Source organism: Mesocricetus auratus, unplaced genomic scaffold (assembly GCF_017639785.1).
Source record: "Mesocricetus auratus isolate SY011 unplaced genomic scaffold, BCM_Maur_2.0 Super-Scaffold_4256, whole genome shotgun sequence".
Taxonomy (NCBI): domain Eukaryota; kingdom Metazoa; phylum Chordata; class Mammalia; order Rodentia; family Cricetidae; genus Mesocricetus; species Mesocricetus auratus.
Window position 1 is genome coordinate 108,673,062 of NW_024429182.1, and position 25,248 is coordinate 108,698,309.

General features: G+C 40.9%; 2 long non-coding RNA genes across 3 annotated transcripts; one reads left to right on the forward strand and one right to left on the reverse strand.

Moving 5' to 3' along the window:
• On the forward strand, positions 1–4,058 carry LOC106021461. The gene is made up of 2 exons (XR_001196724.3): positions 1–288; positions 3,721–4,058. It is a non-coding gene; the product is annotated as an uncharacterized LOC106021461 (long non-coding RNA).
• On the reverse strand, positions 3,705–24,779 carry LOC121135339. 2 transcript variants are annotated; one of them, XR_005872485.1, is made up of 3 exons: positions 24,627–24,779; positions 22,488–22,739; positions 3,705–3,840 (listed from the first exon to the last, which is right to left on the reverse strand). It is a non-coding gene; the product is annotated as an uncharacterized LOC121135339 (long non-coding RNA). The 2 variants fall into 2 exon arrangements; XR_005872484.1 differs by having other exon boundaries at positions 24,496–24,779.
• Positions 24,780–25,248: the final 469 nt, after the last annotated feature.

Sequence of the window (25,248 nt, forward strand, 5' to 3'; positions counted from 1 at the left end):
GGCTCTTTTAGCTGTTAACTTTTGGATCAACTCTAGATTGATTTTAGTTGGCAGATTGTTTTCTCCAAATTAATAGTTAACTCACATAAGCACTTTTTGCTCTCCCTTCCATTCTCTCCTACCCAAGCTTTGAAACCATGAGCATTTAAATAAATACGTCTGGCTAGAAAGATTTTTCAGACTGTAGAGAAAGTGGATTCTCCACTAAGGGGAAAACTGCAAGCCTCTTTTCATTTATGTCACTGCAGCCCTTGTGGGAAATATCGGACTTCTCTGAAGAGGCAATGGGTAAGACTCAAGGGAATCTTGCAAATAACTTTCTAAAATGTTTAATGCTTCAGCAGATTTTGACCGGTTTTGCCCTTATTTCCATTTCATCCGTCCAGACTACTCTGACTTCACATCAAGTCACCAGGCTAGAAAAATCATCACAATGACCACAACTCATGTTTATGAATTTCAGATCAGATTAACATGGAAATTGAGCACAAAACAATCCTTTAACTGTCTTTCCTAATATTGTTTTTTTTTCTACATGGTGTTTGTGCATGAACACAACGAGACCAAATTCCTGATGAAGGAACAACACAGTGCTCAAACACATGTATAATGGAATGGGGAGTGATTTATACTTGGTTTCTCTTTATTACTCTGTATTGCTGACATTCTTATGATCACCTTTTATATACAAACTATCATATTTATATTCTGAAGAGAAATAGAAATACTTGACAAGTTCTTTATTCTTAGCAAGGATCCTTTACAATTATAATCTTAGTTAAGCTTCCTCACATCTCTGGGAATTATCTTTTTATTCTTTCTAATATATATATATAGTGTGTGTGTATATATATATTTTTTCATATGGGTGCTGGGTCATCATGCTTATATAGCAGGCACTTTTCCAACTGAGCTATCTCTATAGCCCCTGGATATTTTTCCCCTTGTTTATTTCTCGTGCGTGTGTAGTTTTTGTTTGTTTGTTTGTTTGTTTGTATCAAAGCACAAGTGCTTTATGGTGTGTTGGGGCTGCTTTCAACAGTGTGCTTCAGTTTTGTCAATAGTTACTATGATACGATGGTGTTACAGAAGGAGCAAAAACAAAAATATTTTCCTCCAGGAACTCCTGATCCTCAGTTGAGTTCTCACCATCAGGTGCTCATTAGTCTCACTGAAGATGGGTCTATAAATGCCTGTTGCCTGGGCCAAATTTCAGATATTCTTTAAAACTCTCCAGCCTATTCACTGAGAAGCTAAGAAAATATCAGCTGACCTTCTGAGAGGTGGCCCATCTAGGAAGTTCAGTCATAACAGCTCATTGCCTGGTTCCCAGGAATCACTTCCTGGCATTTCTCTGGTCTTTGTCACATGGATGTCTTTGCATGCATATCATCAGAACTCAAGACCATAAACAGCTTTCAGAATCTCTCCTTGAGATGGCCTGGAAGTACTCTGTCTTATGATTGCATGTGTGGTTGCAATGGCAGTATGGCAATGAGAATTCTAGAAGTGGTACCCTAAAGAATTGAGTTTAGCCCTACCTCAGGCTGTAAGAAACCATGACTTAAGACAAACTGCTTCTCATTTCTTACTGTTTTTACCTCCGAAAAGCAAAAGTCTTAATGAAATGGCACCTTAAAGTCCATCCAGATTCTAATCATTTAATCCTACATAACACGCAACTGTAAACTACTTTTGAAAACAGAGAGAGAAGAAACAAAAAGAAAAAAAAGTAGGTAGTCTATGATAGATGATGGATTAAAAGCATTCCAGAATGTGGTGACCTACAAGAATCATGGCTATGTAACAGGTCCTGAGACCTTAGCATAACTGATGCCATGCTACAGGAACCATTCTGACTATAAAACCTAGCAAGTAGGCCCCAACAACTGCCAAAACAGGAACTTAATCCATCAAAGACCTAGTCCATATTTCCAGGGTTCAGGAAAGTCCCTAAATGTACTAACCTTGCTGTTTGACTTCTATAGTTTCTCACTAAGTGTTCTTGCTAACCAAAGTGTGGCAACCAGGATGTGGTTTTTGTGCATAAAAGACAAGGGACAGTGAAGCTCAGGGTTACATGATTTGGGCAAGTCCACCAAGCAATCATTGGCTATTAATACAGACTTTGTATTTCAGCTTTGAGAGTGTCCATGTGTGTTCTCTGGTGGAATTGCTTATGACAGCTATTTTTTCTGACTGTAATTTAACTGGAGCTTTGGGTGGGCTCATCAGGACTCACAGGGGTAGCTGCAGACAGGATTTGGCTGAATTAGGACATCCAAGATGGTTTTACTCAAGTGCTAGGTACTACTTACTGTTGACCAGAGAGCCTCAGTGCTGTTGCCTGTGATCTCTCATCTTCAGGAGAACAGGCTATACTTTTTCATGATGTCATGGTCTCAGCACCCTTAGAGACTGGGTATAGAAGCTTATGACTTGTTCTTGTGACCTGTATTCACATTGGCTGTATTCTATCAGTTAAAGGGAGTCACAAAAACATCTCATCTTCAAAAAGTGGAGCAATTTACACCATGTCTTGATGAGGTCAACGATGACATTTTGCAAGTAGTCATGGGCACCAGGAAGCATGATTCATGGCTGGCCATTATTACTGTGATCTTTCATATTACTTGGAGAATCTTCTAGTCTATCAGTGAAGAGTACAGTCTTTGGATTTTGTGGGCTTCCAATCCTACCACTGACATTTACCAGCCCTGTGGCATTTGGGCAAAGAACTTAAATCGTTCTGTGACTGTTTTCCAATAGGTAATTTAAGGAGGATAATAAAGTGGATGCAATAATTAAATGTGGTCATGTCTGCAAAGCTCTAACCACCTTTAAATGTGTCCTAAAACTTTCTGCTCTTACCACCTAACTGGCTTTCCTGCAGGAGGTGAGAAAACTGCTTCATCCCTCAACTTAAGGCATCAACCTGTCTTTTCCTCCTTGTCAACATCAATGGCAGCTAATTAACTACAATCTCTTAAAAGTTTCGATATGGAGATTTTTTTCACATCATGTTGTAAACATTAGGCATCAAAATTCTATTATATTGGCTATTGTTAACACACACAGACACAAAATCTAAGTTTGGGATGCTGATCTTAAAATGAAGAACGTTCTCTGTGGCTTCAGTGGGAGTAGTGAGTGTCTGGCATAAGTTTCTCCTACTGTTGCATGGCAGGACTTGGTGGGGCTGAGTGTGGTTCTAGATGAGAGTAACTTTCTGTCTCATGGGAACCACAGCCTTGTTTGCATACAGAAAACCATCAGTTACTAGTCTTACCTTCTGTAGGGACTTACATGATTGAAAGTGGAAGGGAACCTCAGATTATTAGTGTAGTCCAATACAATGCTAAATACTTGACATAGGTCCCCTCCATTAAGGCATACTTATTACATGTTATCTGTTTGATTTCTCTGAGGTCATTATCTCTGATACAGGGTATTGGAGGTAGGTCAGTATCATGACACAGGATAAGTGGGCAAGCTTACAGAGCCTCAGTTGTGATCTCTACAAAATGAGGCAGTACTCTTTGCCTTGCAAGCATGGAGTAAAGTTAAGAAGTAAGTATATAAAATACTCAGTGCATTGCGTGGATATTAGGAGGATTTAATTATAATACAGGCAAAGTGCTCAGGAGTGGTTGGCACATGATAGATTTACAAAAGTCATTTCCTAGGTCTAATCTTCACTGTATACTTGACTGGTTTCAGAATCACCATCAAAACACACTTCTGCATGTGTCCATGAGGGAGTTTCCAGAAAGGCTGAACCGAAGAAGGAAGGTCTGTCCAGAATGTGAAGAGCACTGTTCCACGGGATGGGGTCTGAATCTGAACAACAAGTAGAAAGTGAACAGAGCATCAGCACTCATCTCTGACGGCCAAAGCAGTGTGACCCACCACCCCATACTTCTGCCACCACACCTTCGCTACTATGATGAACTGTACCCTCAAACCATGGGACAAAATAAACCCTTCTTTGTTTTTGACAGATACTTTGTCACAGCAACAATAAAAGGAAACCCTTTCCAGCACTAAGGGGAATTTGAGCTTGAAGCTTTGCATTCATTTTTATACAAACTAAAGGTTTTTGACTTCACTGGTAGAATAAAGTAGCATTATGTCATTAAACATTTATTATTCTGAAATTTTTAAGTGTATTAATCAAAATGGAATCATTTATATGACAATTTTCAGCAACGATTATATTTTTATTTCAGTGTGTGTGTGTGTGTGTGTGTGTGTGTGTGTGTGTGTGTGTGTGTGTGTGGTGCTCCTGTGGAGGTCAGAGAACAACGTGTTAGAATCATTTCTTCCTGTCCACCATGGAGTTTCAGGGCTTGAGCTCAGGCAATCGAGCTTGGTGGTAAGCAGTGCTATTGCCCACTGAGCTTTCCTGTCAGCTCTCTATAGTAATTATGGTTTGTAGTATATCTACTTTCCACATAAAGGTAATTTCCAAAAGCTGGGAACATGGTTCAGTGGATAAAAATGTTTGCTGTACATCCCTAAGGACCGAAGTTTAAAACCCCAGCACCCACATAAAAGTGTATGTGTTAGCACGTGCCTGTCACTCCAGCTCCAGGGGGAAGAGTGGAATCAGTCAAATCCCAAAGGCTTACCATGACAAGTATGACCAAAATGAAGTTGAATAAGAGACTGTCTCAAAATAATAAGTTAATTAATGAAATGGTGAACAATAGAGGCAGATGGCAGACGTTGATATCTGACCCACACATGCCACCCATACACATGCATGGCTAACACACACACACACACACACACACACACACACACACACACACACAGTTTGAAAAGATACCTTCCCAAATCTTCTGGTAATGTAAGACTTGAACTGACTTTAGTTTTAGTTTTTCAAGATAGGATTTCACTGTGTAGCCCTGGCTGTCCTGGAACTCGATCTGTAAACCAGGCTGGCCTTGAACTCACAGAGATCCACTTACCTCTGCCTCCTGAGTCCTGGGATTAAAGGCATGCACCACCACCTCCTTGGACTGACTCTAAATCAAATTAGTGGATGTTTATCAGATCCCTGGACAGTTTACAAGTAGGTAGATTTCAGAAAGAATATTACTAAGTATAATTTAAAGTTTATACACACATGCATACATTTTTCTCAGTTCTAGGGACTGAATCAAGGCTAAGCAAGCACTCCACCTCCAAGATACATTCCCAGTCTCTTGTGACAGGGTTGCACTATACAGCCCAGATTGCCCTGGAACCATAATCCTCCCAAATACTGAGGTTACAGGTGAGAGCCAACACACCTGGCTGCTTCATATATATATGTGTGTGTGCGTGCCCATATATATTTCACTGGTAAATGTGATTTTGCCACCTTGAGAAGTAGTGCTATAAAAGATGTGTAGAGAATATTCAAATTGATAGAAGGTTCATGAAAGTTTTGTCATGGCCAAAACTGTCTAAGGGTTAAGGTCTATTTATGTTATACTTACATTTTAAAGCTATTTTGCAACTATTTAATTATGGGTGATGGATACCAAAACAGCCTTGTCTGGTAGAAATAAACTGGCTTACTACTTCCTTGAGGAAAAACCTAGTTTTGTCATCTATCTGTGAGGTGAACTGAATCCTGTCAGCTTACCCAAATTATTAGCGCTTCCCAACTTTTCAGTTCTTCCAAGAGCTCTTCAACATTTGGCTACCACATACCAAACTAACTTTTATGATTTATCGTCCATCTCCAAGGATTATTTCTGGGGACAGAAAACCCCAGTGGGATAGCCTTATTAGGTCTATCTCGCATGCTTGTGATATAGAGCCAGACCAAGGCTCATGTGACTTTAGAATTACAGAGGCACAGAGCACACAGCCCTCTTCCCTCTATGCATCCACCACTGGCTGCACACCGTGCTCCATTGGAAGGAAAAGACACCAGATGACCAGGGAATCAAAATGAGATGTTAGATAATAAGAGAAGGTAACTGGGAAAACTTAATCAGGAAGAAAGAACTAGAAAGTGAGGCAAGATTCCCTAATAGATTCTGCCTTCTGCCTGATGATCTGGTGGCGAGAAAAAAAGAAAGGAATGATTTCCTTCATTCAGCCTTACATAAAGACTTAGGGATACAACAATATACTTCCTCCAACCTCATTACAGACCAGTGAAATGCAAAATCCTCGCCGGGGCACCTTGAGATCACATACAGACTTTTCTAAAGTCCTATAGACTCAAACTCCTGCTCACCTTTCCCCAAGCCTTTGGTCTTATCTCTGAAAGTTATGTCACATCGTCATACGTAGTCTCTAGGCTTGTGAGGGGAGAGGATTCAGGATGGTTATCTGGTGTGGTAGCCTTCAAACTGAGGGTCTTCAAGTCTAGAGTCCTCAAGAAGAAATGTACAGCCTGCATACAAGTGGGAGAGGGACCAAAAGGGATGGATGGACTTCTGGTTACCAGTTCCCAACTCACACAGAGCTGTCTAATTTTATCTGGTCTTGTTGCTGTGTGTTTTGCTTTTGCATAAAATTCTGTTTGCCAAAAATTCCAATTCTAGGGGAAACTATTCTTATACCTCACAGCTCCGGTATATATCTCTAATTCCCCCATCCCTTTCCTGTGCCCAGGTATCTGGTAGATGCTGGAAGCAGGTGTGAACCACACCAGTCTCAGGTTTCTTGCTAATACAAAGAACTGCTTAGTAAGGGCCAGGAGTAGGAAAAAGCCTGCATCCATTTATAATAACCTTGACTGCTAAACTTTTCCTAATGGAACTCAATTGTTCTATACAATGAATCTCTCAGCAGAGAACAGGAGCTAGAAACCCTCCTTCCCCCTGGGCTCTCGGGGCCTCCCACCTCTTTTGATTTTCTCGGTTCTTTTTTCACTACTTCCATGGCCCGATATGTCCTTAGGATTCTGATTTCAGCCGGGTTCATTCATTGTTCTCATGGGCTTTACCTTACTATTTCATAGAGAACCCACAAGGGGCTAGAAGCTAACTATCCAGAGGATAGGCATCACTTCCAAGAGCCTTTGCTCCCTTCCTGTTGACACCCTGCCCCCTTGCCTAGATCATTTTCTTAAACATTTTGAGTCTTTCCATTGCAAGATTGAAAAAACAGTGCTCTCTCTCTCGTCAACCTAAGTTTGCTTTGAGACAAAATTTCCCCCAGGGATTGATGAGAATAACTTCATTCGTCAAGACAGAATCATCTTGAGTGTGAATATGACTTTATTCTTTCAAATTTAAAGAGGCTGCTATTATCATAACCCTTTTATAATTCTATAGGAAGGTTGTACCAGGATGCCCCTAATAAAAATATATTTGACCTCATTTGTGGGAAATGGGGTCATAACATTTTTATAACTGATTAGAACATGGACTTTATATTGATTCCTGACCCACAGACCAGGTCTATTCCTGGGCTGGGCAATGGCTGTAATTTTCCATAATAAACAGAAAGATTTGAAGTTCTAATAACTAGCCTGGTGACAAAGATAGGTGCCTTTGGGTGGAGGCTGTGTGCAGGAAGAATTTGGAATCTAAAAGTAGATAACATGGCTGCTGTAAATATTTCCTCTAACTTCTCCACATATCTTAGTGAAGTCTACGTTGCTCAATTGAACTCTTCTGTGCCAGTGAACTCTTTTGCATGTTCATATGCATATCTGGTTCAGTCACCTTTGGTACAGATCAGGAAGAAAACAAAACCTGGAAGAAACAAAATGAGCCCGAGATTCCCACTCTTCAGAAACCAATCAGTGAGGAATGGGTTAAGGCTCATTCAGGCTGTGACATTAGAGCTGAGTTGTGTTTATTTGTATCTTGTGGGTCAAATGAGCCACAGCTAACTTTAGAATTGTAGTCTGGTAAAGTATGATAAATTAGATTTGCAAAGCCATCGCCTAAACCCCATCCCTCTTGGTGCAGGACACTGTTTTACTGGAGACTTTCTTTAACCATCTTTTCATTTTCCTCCTAAAATGGCAACAGATTTCTTTTACACACTAGAATTTTCAAAACAACTAAACGTTTAAAAAGGGAAAAGAGCATTAATGGACACCAGCAAAGCATAGAGCTCCATGTCTGTATGGGGATGGGACACCAAGCCCTTTAAATCTAGTCTACCCAGCTCTTCACTGGCCTCTCCCTCCGCACTCCTTATTACTGTCCCCAATGTGCCCAATGCTATTCTGCCTGTAAAATCCAAAATGACCATTCTCCCAGTCCACTCTCTTGGTTATATCTCACTGGAGCATAGCATGTGGAAGCATTATTGTATAAATATTCATCTGCAGGCTTCCAAACTTGAATTCTAAAATGGAAAGGAGGCAGGAGACCTGACTGAATGCCAGCTCTCAACTCAATGATTCTGGAAAGACTTCTCAGTTTCTCCATATCACAGTATCATCCATCAATCATGGCTACCTTTTGGACCTCAGAGGAGAATAAAGTGCACAAACAGCTGAAGTACATCAAACATATGATCGTAGTGCACGCCAGTAAGTTTTCACTGTTCATCAGTAGGCTGGGGACCTTCCAAGGTTTGTTTTTCTGCCTGAGCAATGTAACTTTTTTCTGCCTTTCCTCTTGATTGTTATCTTATTTATTTTGAGTAAATGTCCCAGGCAGCCCAGGATGAGTTCGAACTCACTATGCAGCTGACGATGACCTAGCATTCCTGACTGTTCCACTCCCACCTCCCAAGTGTTGGGATTATGGGTGTGTGCCATCACAGCAGGTTTAACTATTTCCTTATCTTGACCCAGCTCCCTTTCATCCTAGATGAAACCCCAGGACTCTCATAACATGCAGTAAAATCTACTGCCTTAAAGCAGCATGGGAAGCATAGACCTGGCAAGATGTGTGATGAGTCACATGATGTAAAGACAAAATCAAATGACCTTGATGTATCTATACTTTCCTAAGGTACTAACTCTTTATAATTCTTTATTGTTTTCTGATTCTAGGGGGAAAGTCTCAATTTGCTGATAATACATCTGTAACTCCCTATTCATCCTAAGGCTGGAATAGTGAAAGGTAACACACTGCAGGCTCAGAGCTTGAGGCAAACAATAGCTTCTTTAGCTGTAAGGTTCCTCAGTTCCTCTCTACCTGGATTTTGCCTGTAAGTTTAAAATTACTTGCCAAGTTCTCTTGCTTTGTAAAATGAAAGCGGCAATTCTTATTTCATTAGTGCGAATTGGCACAGCTTCATTCTAAATGTATTACTGAGAGGTTTCTATGTACCTGGTGGCCCACTGGAATGCAATGATGACCCAGAGTCATGTGACCTTTGCCCTTAAGAATCTAGAAAGAGAAATGGGTAAGGATATGCTTCCTTTATGTAGTGTTTGAAGGGCAGCACAACTTTGGAAACACTCAGGAGAGGTACCCGACTGTAGGAAAAAATGACAGTTCAGCAGAATTCTAAAGCAACATCAGACAGTTCTCAGTCATCCAGGAAGAGCATCTGTGAGGGAATTTCCAAAGAAGAGTGGGAAGTACCACATCAGAGACTCCTAGAGGGTGTCCCAGACAGAAAGAGATCTCAGGAAAGCACTGCTCTCCTATCTATTCTGTGTCTTCTTCCCAAGTGGGTGTGGCTGCAGTCCCTCACTAGCAGACTTCAGCATCATCTGCTTCCCAATGGAAACACAATAGCAGTGACTCTCTAGGACTTGTCCAAGCTTTCAGGGCTGGAATAGAATTGCTGAGGCAGCCCTCACCTATAGTGAACCATTAGGAACAGTCATTCAATGAGCAGATGGCTTTCAGGCCACGGTTAGACTGTCCAGCCACAAGCCTGTAAACCAATCTAATAAATTTCCTATCTATCTATCTATCTATCTATCTATCTATCTATCTATCTACCTATCAATCATCTATCTATCTATCCATCTCCCTACCTATGTACTCCATTGATTATGTTTATAGAATTCTGCCTAATTCATAGAGTATTTAGTTGGTTTTTATTAGAATGTTCAACTTAATGGAATCTATCCACAAAACTTGGCATTTAAGAGTATATATGAGGAGAGAAAGAGGAAGAGAGAAAGACAGAGAGGAAGGAAAAAAGGAAGAGACAGAGGAGAGAGGAAAGGGAATAGAAGAGAGAAAGAGAGAGAGGTAGCTGAGGCTGCCTCATATCTCATATTCTAAAGCTATACTAACTTGTAGCTCATAATGGTGCAACTTAGCAGGTGGAAGTTCACTCAAACCCTGAGAGTGAATTATAGGAAAGACTGAGGCTTACACTAATGCAAGGAGTAAAATTGATTGATTATTTTCTATTTGCTGGTATTATGCTACAGACTCTATCCATATGCATCATCTCATTAATCCTCTAAGGACTCTTTGGACTAAGATTATTCACATTTTACTAGTAAGGAAACAGTGATATGACATGCCAAGTTGACACTTTTAGTGAGGGGTAGCTGAGATCAAAGGCATTCAGTATATATCATCAGCAGGAGAGCTTCAAGACTGCATTATATGCATCATCACCACCACCATCACCATGGTTTTAGCATGCTGCTGCACCTAGTAGATTAAGCATCAGAGCTACGCCAAGAACACTCATGGCAAACCTTCTTTTTGTTGACTCTGAGTGCCTATTAGAACAGTGAATCAGCATTTATTCAGACAGTGTGGAAAAGATAAGAAACATTTGAGATAAAGTGGGCCACTCAATTGGTTCCAATAATAGAATCTTTTTATTTCTCTCCAGAGTCACACCACACTGGCTGGAATGTGCCATAACATTTAGCGGTTCAGTCATCATTTGGGCAAGGTCACTTCTCTGTGGGACAACAGAGCTGGTTCCTGTATCAGGCCTTCTTTTGGCTATCAACCAGCTCCCAAATCATGACACAGAGACCCACCATTAGTTATGAATGCTCGACCCTGTCCTGTAAATATTTCTTGCTAGATTTTACAACCTATATCAACCTGTTTCTCTTCATCCACGCCTTGCCTCAGGGCCCTTTGCCTTTCTCTACTTCGGCAAGTCTTACCCTGTCTGACTGGTAGCCATCTACCTGGCTAGCACCAGACACCTCCCCCTCTCTTTCCCCTTTTCTCTCCTCTTTTCTCATTCTCTTCTCTCTTCTCTCCTCCTACATAATCTCTCTGCCCTCCAGCCCCACCTATCCCTCTGCTGCCAGCTTTTGGCAGTTCAGCTTTTTATTAGACCAACCAGGTACCTTAGGCAGGCAAAGTTAAACAGCAACACATTGTTACATAATTAAGCAAATGCAACACAACTTTACATAATTAAAGTAATATTCCACCACAGGTCTCTCACCAGCAAATTCTGAGTTTGGGATTATTTCTACTTGTGAACTAATAGCATAACCCCTTTGCAGTATTTTCTCACTTTTAAGAATTAGCTCTTTGCTTTCCAAATTTTAACACCCAGAAATTAAAAGAGCATTGTACAAACCATTAAATATTTTCTTTAGGCATTCAAAATTCTCTATTTAATTGGCCATCATAGTCTTTACTACATTCATCCAGGGTCCTTTGGATATTAATTAATCCATGCATATGTTCAATCAAATGCCATCCTCAACAGGAGTCAATGAAATCATGGGAATGCCCCATGCACATGTGAAGATCAGAGGACAAACTTGGGTATCGGTTCTCACATTGCACCTTGTTGGGGTCTCTTGCCATTCACTGTTAGCTGGATTATCTGACCCATGAGCTTCTAGGACTTGTCTTTGCTTCACATCTTGCAGGAGGGCTGGAATTACAGATGTCCATTGTTGTGTCCAGTTCAGTGTAAATTCTGGGGATCTGAATGTGAGTCTTCATGTCTGCATGGCAAATGCTTTATCTGTTTCTCGACATCCCCCCCTTCCTTGTTTTTGTTCTTCATTGCCAACTAGTGTCACTGGGAAAAGTCATGCAACAGCTGTGATTAATTTGGCCTCAGAATCCTCTTATCTAATCTCTGCAGGGCCCTGGATGCCGCCCCCAAATCCTTACTAATCCTGGTTGCTCTCCATCACATTTCCCAAGTTCCCTATTTTCTTAAACTCCCAACCCATGTCAGCACTGTGACCCTGATCCTGGAGGACTCAGGTTACTGACTTACTTCTTCTCCCATGATAAACCCTGCATCCTTCTTAGGCTCTTCTCTAGAATTTGTGGGGGCGCTTCTCCTACTCAGGCCTGGAGAGACACAATTAGGATATGAGCTCAGGGTTTCTGACTTCGAAATCACCTCGGTATTCTTTCCACCACGCCTCTGCTAGTTCCCATCAGTACTGACAAATAAGCTGTTGAGTAGCATTGGCTTGATATGGCTCCTTCCCTCTTCTCTAAAGTTACTGCCATGCATCTCTGAGTCAGATTTCAGTTACTTCTTAGTCTTGATTGTGTGTGCCACACCTCTTAAGACTGGGTCAGCTGCATATTACATTTGTGTCATGCTGACTTCTTTTTCAGATTGCACACCCAGATGGGGAAAGACACACATCTGAGATCAGTCCCACCACAAGTCAGCCAACTCAACCCCACCCCCCAACTTCTTTAGATCTTCTAGTCAATTTCTAATTAGTCTTTTTAAATTTATGGTAAAATACAATAAAAAAACTTTTAACATTTCGAACTTGCAGCTCAGCAACGATGTTAAACACATTATGTTGTGTAACCGTTACCCCTATCCAATTCCAGAACATTTTCATTTCCAGAAGCAAGAAGCATCACACTCATGTCTCTTTCTCCAAGCCCCTTAGAACCCTCACTGTACATCCCAGATCTCTGAAGTGGAACCCTCTGTGCACTGCGTGTTAAATGGTATGCAGTGTGTGTCCTTTCATGCATAGCTCATTTCACTTGCTTTTCTTCATGGTCCACCCACAGTGCTAAATGTCTCAGAACCTGATCCCTTCCTAAGGCTGAATGAAAAGCAACATAGGTATGGACCACTCATCTGTCCATGGACACTTCGGTTGCCTTCCCATTTTGGATTTTATGAATAATGCTATGAAGTTGAATGTACGAATATCTCTTCAAGTCCCTGCTTGGTTCCTTTAGGCAGGATCCAAAGTAGAACTGCTTGACCACATGGCAAGTGCTTGTTTATTTTGGGGGCCGGGGACTGCAGCGCTGGTCTCTATTTTAACAGTTTGCTGTGCAAGGGTACAGTAATTCACAGGGCTTCTATTTCTCCTCCGGACAGGCTATCATTTATCCTGCTAATTAAGGTCATCCCAGTTGGATCATCTTCCTGTGCTGATCTCTTGGATCCTGTTGGGTGGCTTACATTTGCTCACTAGGCCTCTGAATACTCCTTTGGAAAAATGTCTAGCCATGCAAGCAACTCCTTTGCCCATTTTTAACCAAGATATTTGACAATTTTGTTGGTGGTGGTGGCCTTATTGTCAATGCCACTTTAAGTAAACATATTTTTCTTTTTTAAAATTTTAGAATTAACATTATCAACTATATTAGAAATTCAAAATCACATTTAATCCTAACACCTGGAAAAACAAAGAATGCCACTTTTAAAGTGTTCCTATAAGCAGTTTAAGAATTCTGTATGTAAAAAAAAATGAATACAGTAAAGGTGAAGCAATGTTCTCTTTGTTAATTTAGGGTCCTGGTATTTGAAAGGCAATTTCTTTGGTTTGATATATTTCCTTTATCACTAGCATCATGTTGTAACTGACTCTATTTTTTTTCTCTTTAACATCACCAGGGCTACTTGCTTATTTACATGAACATCTCATTCATGTTCTTTCCAGATGAAACAGGATCTATATTTTTCCTTGAATATAAATCAGATTCCCAAATCTATCCTTCAAAACTGTTGTCACTTTTTTTTTACTCCAGTTAATGTAAACAGTCACTTCTAACACCCAGGAGAATGTGTATCTAGTTCTGCCAATTCTGCCCAGTTCTCCCATGCTGAATGTTCCCAAACTAGCTCTCAATTAAGAATTACCACAGTATTTTCACAGCCTCATAAGTCTCCACACTGCTGGGCGTGGCGTTCAAATAACAAGTAAGGTATTTGCATTTTATGCTATTTAGACACAATTCCTTCATCAACAGAGTCTAACTTCTTTCAGCATTTCCTGTTTGTCATTAGATGTGACAGCCATTTTTTTCAAATCCCTCAACCTTGTGGTATTGAGTCTCATTTTATTAATCCTTCATCCTATTTCAAGATGTATCAATGTAGGTTTTCTCGTGGTTCTCCTTTCCACAAAGAAACAGCATTGCTATTAGTGTGCTAACATCCAAGACATGGATGATTTAATTATGTAAAAATAAAATATCTAATCAAGCTCTATTTGGAGGACATGTAGTTTACTCTCTAGTCACAGTACAGTCTATTCAACTGAATAATTGATACTTATGACCCAGCTTGGTGAATTATGTGTTATTTACTAAAACATTTCATGAATATGTACTATATGTATAATAATAACACTCTTAAAGAGTCTTCCAGAGCTAGAACCATAATCAACATGCTGCTTTACATCCCACGCTGGCCTGGTTGAAACCTAACTTTCTCCCTGTGACCACCATTTCCCCCTAAAACATCTCTAGGTTGTGCTCTAGCTCACACCAAGTATGTCTCCAGTTTAGGAAGTAGGTAACTCTATTTGAATATTATTGTTACTGTTTTAAACTATTTGTCCTCCAATCTCACAGGTGGCTTGAGATTGTCCAATATCTTGCCTTCTGACTCATCCTCTCAAATTGAAGGCTTTGCTGGGGAGCCCTAGGTTGTCCCCTCCTCCTGTTTCCATAGTCTCTGGGTAGCTTTACCAGTCATACAAACAGACTCTAAATCCATGGCCTCTCTGCTCTATATCTTTTTCACCTCTTGTCACTACAGATGTTGACTCCCAGGGTACAGTCCAGACTTTGACAGTGATCATGATTCTGCTCCCTGACAAATACCTTCTCAGAGCTTACAGTCTGTGAACCCCATCACTTTACTATTTGCTATACTTCATCTCCGTCCTCACATCCTTCTTCACACACTTCATGACCTTTCACTGCCATTATCTTTGTTCCTTTCCTCCCCGTCTCTCATTGTTAATGCAATAACTTCAACATTCCTTGAACTAGCTCGCTGCCCTTGTGGTCTACATTCAAGCAGTTGCCTCCTGGGTGTTGGTTGTTGTCTCTGTAAGTATGTCCCCACAAACCTCAGGCAAGCATTGCCTAGGAAACCAAACCTCCCTAGAAAAAAACATTCCTCACTCAACTGCCTTAAACTTCCCATGTCTACCCTCATCCTTCTTTCCATTCAGACAAAGACCTTGACTTACACTTCACTGAGCAAATATGTGTTATCAGAGCTGGACTCCCCCAGTCCTCTCCAGTGGAATGTATACACCTCTTGGGTTTTTTGTTTTGTCTTTGTTCGTTGTTTTGCTAAAGTAGAAGAAATACAACTTTTCCACCAGCGATTGACCCTTTTACTTGTCATCTTTGTTTTGTTTCCTTCTAGAAAATGTGGGGGTTTTTTTCTGTTATGCCAATATATTGTGTGTTTGCAGTACTTACAGCATAGTCTGCTAATGTCAAAACCCCTATTCTTTTCCCTCCCTGGTCTAATGTCTCTTATTTAAAAGATGCTAGGACATGAATCATGTAAGATTAGATCCCCTCCTCATAATTTAACCTTAGGTACATCCTTATAGGCACCATCTGTAATCAGAGATACCGTGAAAGTTAGATTATCAATATATAAATTATTAGGGATGAGGGGAATGAGTACATATCACCCACAAAGCCAGAACTCAAACTCTGACTTGTCTAAATCCAGAGGCTCTCCATTGCCAACTTACGTGGTCTCATGATCCCAGGCCCCTAGCACTATCCCTGACCTCTAAGTTTCATTTGTTGCCAGAGAGCTACTTATTTGCTTCTCTCAGATTACACACTTTCAGTGGAGTAAGGAGTCAGTGGCACAGGGCCTGGCTTACCTTTCCCTACCTTTGGGATCCAATAACTTAACTATAAAAGTATTTCAGCTTCCCTGTCAACATATTATGAGCAATGACACAAGGTACTTCTAGATCTTCTTTCAGGTTGTGACAAAGCAGTCCTGGGGTAAGTGCACAGAATGCTTTGGGCCAAAAACACTGCACAACTTCGATGCTTGTAGAGATGGTTTTTTTCTTATGAAGCATTAGCAGCTGTGAGGAGAAGAGGTGGGGATTCTGCCTCTACACACCAGCCTGAAATAAAGACCCTACTATGGCCACAGTCCCTGTTATTCTCATCTTTCCCCCCATTGAATCATTTAGTTTTTGTTCTGATTGAATGAAATCTTTTGTTCATTTTACTTTTTTCTCATTTGTGCCACGTGTGAACTAGGAGACATTTCCCTAAAAGGATTTTTCCAGCATTCAGCCTGAATAGAGTTTGTCTACTTCTGATTAATTGTCAGTTGAAAATAGTTTAAATACAAGTAGCAGCAGCTAAACATTGTTGTAGTAACCTCCTAGATAGTGATACCTTCATGTTCCATGGTTCTCCTGTGTGCATGCCAAATGGTCATCCCTCTGTATCTGTACATTCCACACTCAAACCAACTGGGGATGGGAAAATTTTCAAACTCACATTTGTCCTGAACAATGTAATTGATATTTTCCTGTTATTTACTCAAAACTAGTATAGCAACAATTTACCTAGAATATCCATTATATTTAATATCACAAATATATGAAAGAAAGAGTTTAAAGGATGCAGGAGGATGCACATAAGCTATAGGGAAGCCCTGTGCCATTTTATATACAGGACTTTAGTATCTGTGAGAGTGGCATCCCTGGGCTCTTGCAACCAAACCCCCATGGATACTGATGAATAAATATAACCATTCTTGCAGTTAGTAAGTAGCCACGATGAAATTGGAACCATGGATTTTTTTGTACAGTCTGTGCTCTGAACCATGAATGACAGCATAGGTTTCTCCTGATTCCTGCATTCACCTTTCCTCTCCTATAGTCTCAAGTGCTGAAAGATGAGGTCATGCCGGAGTTCAGAGAAATGAAGCTCAGTGCTCTTGGTAGGGTGAGATGTCAGGGAGCACCATTCTGGGAACAGAGGAAACAGCAAGAACCTGGGGTCTCCAATCTCCACTGAAGAGGGTTGGGGATGCCCCCTCAGCCAAGGCTCCTCATCAGCCTATGCTTTCCTGCCCTCTTAGGACACTCATGGCCTGCACTGGAACTATGAAGTTAGTCATCTCCGCCAGGGTCAGTGAGTTCTTCTAGGGCAGGGATGCTGTCAGGTTAGGTGACTGTCCCAGTATTAAGTCATTTATCCTTTAGTAAGGCAAATGCCTGGGAAAGTCAACTTGAAGGAGGAAGGTTAGTATTGGTTCATGGCTTTGGACATTTCAGTCCATGACCACTAAGCTCTATTAATTGAAGACTTGTGGTGAGGCAGAAATATGGTGATGAATGTGCAGTAAAGCAAAGAAGCTTGACTCATTGAGGACAGAAAGCAGAAAGAGAAAAGTGAGGAGACAAGGTATCCTCCAAGGCCATGGCATCACCTGGTCCCTACTTCCTAAAAGCTTCATCACCTCCCAGTGGCACTATAAGCTTGGGAACAAGTCTCCAATACATGATCCTTCAGTGGCATCTAGAACCATACTCTAAAAGTCAGTCGGTAAACAGCAAAGAGCAGTAGGAGGGCATAGGCTAGCTCATCACCTCTACTCTTATGATCCCAGGCACTAAACCAGTGGATGCAGTTATTGACTACATGCTCACAAAATAGTGTTCAAAACAGGCCAGGAAAACCACAGTATATGCTTAGATGTTGTTTTTTAGTATTTCTAATCTTTTACCTTCTGTGTGTGGCGCATATCTGTAGGAAAGAAGGGAGAGGAAAGAAGAAAGCATAAAGGAATGAAAGGAGGAGGGAAAGAAAGAGAGGAAAAAAGAAAGAAAAAGCCTAAATCGCTTGATGTAGGTGGAATTTTTCTCAGCCTCCAGACAATGACATCTTGACTCCATCAGTTTGCGAATTTTCCTGAAACACTTTAGTGAAATATGTTTAATCAGAAAAAACACACATACCATAGCAAATCTTTAAAACTGACTCTACTTGTATGACCAACATCTACAACAAAACATTGACTATCATTAGAACATTTGGGAATTAAAAAAGTAATCCTAGTAATTCTCCTACAAGTCGCCTTCACACTGAGAAACACTGCAGGAGTGACTTCTGGAATGTCCTTGTGCACCTTTGGGAAAATCCAAGAACAAGGAACCAAGGGAATCATTCCTTAGCCATCAGCACCTGCAAGGAGCAGTAGGTGGCACTTTGTTAGGGTAGGGGTAGAGAAGTCCCACGGGTGACAGAGAAGCAGGACTTATGAATTTTCACCACAATGGGAGAAGGTCTATGGCAGTCTGGACAAGCCAGTAGGCTATTATAGCAAGCAAATAAACTGTCAGAGCAAGGATGGGGGACCATGGTCTTAGTCACTGAGGCACCTGTTTCCTACAGGATAAATCTCCTACAGTTGCCATATAACCTACACTGGGTCAAAGCCTTCAGAGATCCCTTCTCTCTCCTTTCCCTTCCTCCTTGCCCTCTCCTCCCCTTCCACCTTCGCATACTCCCCACCCAAGACTTCTCTTGGAATGTTCTTTCTCACACTCTGATTAAGGTCTGTGGGTCAAGCTTCCTTTGATTCTTGGAATGCCATTGTCTTCCCCTCCTACTTTCTTTTTTGAAGGGTCTTGGTATGAAGACTTAAGGGAAAGAAACAACTAGAAATTATAAAGTAGAATTTATGTAGAAATTAAACTATTGAGCAGTGGGAAGGAAGAAACTGCATTATCTTGATTATCTCTCAGTCCATGTGACCATCAAAACACTGTAATGTCAACCTTGGTGTTCCAAGCCACCTCTGTATCTGTCCCCTCATGCCCATTAGAACTCCTCTATAACTGAAACTTCTGGCAGGCACAAACAGAACTGGGAAAGGGAAGAGACACTTTGGCACTGGACTGTAAGTGGTTTCTTGATCTTTTAATGCTAACCATTATCAATCCATCTAATTTTTAATTTCTTGAGTGCTGCCTATTTAACAGAAGATCAGAAATTTTTATTTTCTGGGATTGACTCCTAAATTCTCTGTCCAATGTTTTGTTTTGTTTTCCCATAAAAACAGAGTAGGAATCATTTCAAAGTAAGTTTTGAAGGAATTGTCTAAGCTCTCTAAAGATATGGGATGGTAAAATGTGTAAGTTTTCTGCATGGCTCCTTGTCTCCCACCCCATGAGTAACAAAATGGACAGTCTCCATCTATGGTCCCACAGAGCATTCCTGTATAGCCCACCCCCAGGAAAGTGACACTGAGGAACCTTCTCATACTCTACCATTCCCTCCCTCCTTCACTCAGTCATTCACTCACTCACTCATTCATTCGTGCTGTCTCTGGCTAAAAAAAATAAAATTGTTTCTGAGTCTATCTACATGCCAAGCATGATAGCAATTTTTGGTCTTCAGATACAAGCTCCCTGCTTGGTCTCTTGTTTTTAAACACTTGACAGGAACACTGTGATAAAGAAATGGAGCAGAGATCTCAAAATCTTCTTTCTCTTACATATGTCTCCAGCCTTCCCAGTGCTGAATTAGGAAGCTGCATAATTAAGGAGAAATTGGTTCCCTCTCTACCATTTATCCAGATCATTGTTGACATCTGTGTTTGTTTTAGGACTCTTCTGAAAGCAATGAGGGCCGTGAGGCTTCCAGGATTTTGCAGATTCATTGATATATTGCAGTAAGTCTCTTAGGAGATGTGACTATAGGACCTGTTTACTGTAGTGAGATACCCAGGCCTGGCTAAACCTGAATAAATGAATGTATATCCAATACAATCAAGAGAAGAGATTTGCCTCACAGAATGATTTTTTTACTTAAGAAAATTCCACAGTATTCTTTGCAACCAGGAAGAGTTCCTGGTATACTTACATGCTTTTGTAGAACGCTAATACAGCACGTAGGTATCATGTGCACTATTTGAAGAGAAGACAGCTCAAATTGGGCAGGTAGCTCATGCAATGACTCGAGCCATGGTCCCATTGCAAACAGAATCATCTCATAAATGCTGTAATATGGGAGGAAAGGCTTATTTTGGCTCATGGTTTCAAAGGGTGCCAGTCCATTATAGCAGAGAAGTGGCCTAGGCCATGATAGTGGGGTCCTATGTCTGTGGCTGGGCCTAGTTGGCAATAGCATGAAGTAGGTGCAGCGCAAAAAACAACAACAAAATAAATAAAAAGCTCACACCCCAAAGATCTGCTCCTGGTATATAACATGCATATAGAGGTCAGAAGGCAGCTTTGGGTACCTAACCTCAGGTGCCTTCCTCCATCTTTTGTTTGAGACCGGGTCTCTCATTGGCCTGGAACATTTCCATGTAAGTCAGGCTAGTTGATGTGTTAGTTTGCAGGGCTCTTCCCGTCTCTGCCTCCAGTCTCTCCAATGCTGGATGGCAGGCCTGTGCCTCACTTTTCATATGAGTTCTGTGAACTCAGGTCCTCAGTTTGTTAGGGTGAGTGCTTTCCTGGCTGAACTCTGTCCCCAGCCCTAAGAATTCCAAGTCTTCAAGACGGTGTTCGAACCTGGTATCTAACACTTCTGAGGCTATTTTGAAATTATATGAAAGAATAAAGTTACCTCTTTTATGGGACAAGTTTGGATTTAGTATTTACCATTTCCATAACAAGACCCCCCAACTCCCTCCTCTCTTTACCAAGTGGCTTTTATGTGTTACCAAAAGCTATGGTTTCTTCCTCCAAGACCTCAAACCCTGCCTGTCATCTTCATCACTATATAGTTAAGGTTCTGTAAAACACTTGTTTGAATGTTCAAAATCTTAGTATATTGGCTTCCTCTCCCCCCAGTCCCTGCATTTCCCTTCTCAGAAGTTTCCCAAATAATCCTCAGAGAGTAGATGTATAACAAAGATCCTACTGTGTTTCACTGATTCACCGCTCCCTGCAGAATTAAGTCCAAGTTTCTTGGTCTGACCCTCCATCCCTTCTATAGTCTGATGCAGTCTCTACCTGTCCCACTTCTAGTTTCCGCTACCTCATGCAGTTTGCACTTGAGGATTATGAATTCTCATCAGGCATTCAAATCCTTGGAGCAAGTTTGATGCAAATCTCAAATGAATTTGCTGTCAATCACCCTAGATCTTCCAGTTTCCAGGTCAAGTGACAGCCTGTCCATTTGAACTTGAAGTCTTTCCTAACTCATTACTGGTAACCACGTCTGCACTCTCCAAACACTTCCACAGCTGTGTTCCTTCACCCTGGTGACTTTACACACGACTTCTTCCCTTTACTTTCTTAGGTAGCTGTGTGGGGATACTGGAGCTAGCCTGATTTCCAAAATTCTTTCCGACTAGACAACTACTCTTCTGCCATAGCTCAATTTCAGATCGCATTGCATGTATTCCCTCTCTTCCTATCCAATATTTTATACATGGTTATCTAATTAGTATAAATGAAACAATAAAGAGGTTGTTTAATGAATTTATTTTAGACAAAGTCACTTCATGTTACCCAGGCTAGCTTTAAAGTTATGGTCCTCCTACTTTAGACTCCTAAGAGCTGGGATTACAGTGTCACCACGCATAGTTTAGATTTTAAATTTACATTTTGAAGAACACCAGTAAGTAAATAAGTAAATAAGCACCCCTTTCCTACTCATCAACCTTAATTTTAAATAAACAAAGTTCATGAGGATGCCAGAGAATTGGCTTTCTCAGGTACTATTATAAGCTTCATGGTCATCCCTATTTTGCACTATAACTTTTTCTGCATCAAACTAAAAGTTAGGCAACTTTTTGACCTATCTCTTCCACATTCTGAATTATTGTCGTTGAGCTCAAGAAGCGCACACACGTGTAATGAAAAAGCTTTCTCTGAGCCATGTCAACAGGAGGAAGAGTGTGCATTCAAGCAGTGAGCTGCATGTTACCTAATACTCCCACAAAGATGACTTCACTGCTATCTCACAACAACCCTGTACGATCAACAGGGGAGGTGCCATCAGCCCTGGTCTAGGAAGAAAAGGTAACATGTAAGAGGGGCTAAGCAGTTAGCCAGTTTCCATACCTAAATATTGGACAGGACTAGCATTGGACTAAAACTCAATATTTCTGGTCCTTCCCCAAGCTCTGCCAGCTGCCCTCTACTCTTGTTAACTTGGGCTAACATAGGTGACTTTATTCCCTCACTAGTCAATGATTTACCAAAGCACACATGATCATTGGGTTCTAGCCATTGCAGTGTAAGGATTGGAATGGAGAACAGCACAATTTTCTTATTCCTAACTAACTTCCCTTTCCATCACTCCTGGATGTAATTGCATAAAGTTTTTGTTTCTGCTTATACCCCCATCTTTCCCAAAGCCTGTGGATAGAGCCAAGACAGATGAGAGACAAGTCCAGCAAAGCAAAATGGAGACTTAAGTTGCTCTCACCTGGACTTGTCCTGTTCTTGGATTTCTTGATGTGAAAGATCCTTTATTTCTACATTCCTGTTTGGCCTTCAAGTCTGTTGTGTGTAGAGGCATCATAACAGAAACAGCAGGAAACTATGATATGTATATTTGGGGTGGAGACTCTTGAGTCTCAGTCTTCCTTCTAACAATCCAAACTGGGAATTCTATTGTTGACATTTGGGATTCTTCCCAATAAAAAGAAGCACATAAGTTTGATCACACTCAGTGTACCTGGAAAATGCAGCAAGAAGCAAGAATCACTTGGTGCATGGTGGGTTACAAATGCCTGTCACTGGTATTCTATCTATATCAATGCTACAAACACTTCTGCAAACAACACTGTACACAAAACATTCATTGATTCTCTTTCTTCTCTTGTCAGAGAGAAATTGGGGTATATCTAAGGTAAATTTTTAGATCGAAAATTCCAGCCTCCGAGTGAACTTCATTTCCCTAAATCTCAGAGATCACTGAGCAGGACAGGGCAGGGGATAAAAGGCTGGATAATACTGGATTGGAAGTGGTTTGGAGGGCCGCTACCAAGATGGGAATTTGCCTTGAAGTCAGCAATCAATTCTTCAAAGAATAGTCTAGCAAATCAAAGACTTGTCATTTATTTGTTTTTAATTTTCCTGCAGAACGGTTTTTAAGGATTTAGCAGTGCAATTTTACTGCATTATCAAGAATACAGAAAAGAGGCAAAGAGCTGCCATCTCTTGTCTTAAAGGCTAGCTTAGAAAACCCGACGTCAGCAATAAGCTGCTTACACCAGTCAAAGCCCCTTACCTTTGGGGGATGAGTTCCAAGTCACTTAGTAAATGCCAGAAAACCCAGATACTAGCAAACCCCTTTGTATACTCTCCTTTTTTAAAAAGCTGTATTACATGCCTATAATAAAGTTTATTTTATAAATTAGATACAGTAAGAGAAGAGTAACAATTAATAATAAAACAGTACAGTTACAACAATAATTTATATGAGCAGGGCTCTCACTTTCTATCAAAATATCTTTTTATATGCTTCCCTTTTCATTTAAGATATGACAGCTTCTCTTTGTTATATCTACATTGCCAGCCTACTACTTGCATTTTAGTACCAGGTAATTATTGTTTTGTTTGCTTGTTTGTTGATAACCATTACTGAATTAAACAAGAGTTACTTGAATACTAGGATACTACAATAGTTGACCTGATAACTGAGATGGATACGAATTGATTTGGGGTATTGGTAGCATATATGGCATAGATACATGATCAAAATCCATGTCCCAGACAGGACTGAGTGGTCTAGCACAAGATTTCCTCAGATTACTCTAAAATATCAAGCAATTTAAAATGTGTACATTGCTTATTTCTATTTTTTCCATTGAATATTTTCAGGCTTTGGTAAACCATGAATACCTAAAAGCCCAGAGAATGATAGCATGGATAGAGAGAAGCCATTGTACACATGGACACTGTCAAAGTAGCTTAGGTAGTTTGACTTGGTAGTTTCCCTGTATTGAAACCAAGTGCATTTCATTTTTATACATAACGAAAAAATCATCATGATGGATGGTACCTCACTGGTAGAGAGAACCTTTTTTTTTCATGAGCACAAGCTAGAAACCCCCCTGCTGCATGCTTTTCCCACTGTTTGGCAGAGGAGACTACTGCTCATTTGTAGAGCCTGCCTCACTGTGGGCATGCGCAGTTGCTCAAACTGTGCTTCATCCAGCCTTGTAAAGAAACAAAATGCGTGTTTGTTGCAGGAAACGTAAGAGAACCCAGTATCCCAGCCACCGGGAGAGCATGAGGCATGTGCCCACAGTTACCATGGAGTTATATTTTAACAGTTGTAGTTTATGTCATAATTTCCCAGCGGGCAAGGATAGTAATGTGAGTAACTACTTAGAGATCTCACAGAATCTAGGGGATAAATGTCCTCACTAATTTTAGTACACTGAAACCCGGATAAGAAAGTCACTCCTTCTTGAGGAAGCTCCTACCTGCAGCTGCTGGTGTCAGTACTGGAATCTTCTGGCGGGGTGACCTTCAATGCCTTTGCCTTATGACAGGGTACTCGGAACTGTCACCCTCCCGGAGCCCAGGAACAAAGCTGCAGGAATGCCCCACCTACCTTCCTATGGTAAGTCCTGACTCCCAGGAAGGGGCTTCCTCCTGAACCATGGCAGCAGCCCTAGAAGGGCCTCTCTCATGTCAGCCTGGAGAACAACTCTTCCCAGCGTTCTTCACCGCTTTGACAGGAAAATAACACTGCCGATTATTCCGGCAATTTCCCTAATCCATAAATAAGCCCAGGGCAGCAGGAACCAGGTGCTGGGGGCTGTAACGAAGCCCAATGCTTCTGGAGACGCAAACCTTGTGTGCTCGCCTCTGGTGGACCATCTTTAACACTCTTTCAAAACGGGACCTAGCTATACCACGCCTAAGCGCACCAGAAAGACTTTAACTACAAAGACACGGGCACAACCATATTTGCTGATATATATATATATATATTTGTCTACTCACAATGACAAACAAATGGGAGCCGACCAGATGTCCATCAACAGATGAGTGCACAATGAAAATGTGGCACATATAAACAATGAAATTTCATGCAGCTGTGAAGAAAAATGAGACTATAAAATTTGCAGGAAAAAGGGTGGATCTGGAAATGATTATATTAAGTGAGGTGACTCAGAGTCAGAAAGATAATGCATATTATCTCTCATATGTGGATCATAGCTTTTAATATT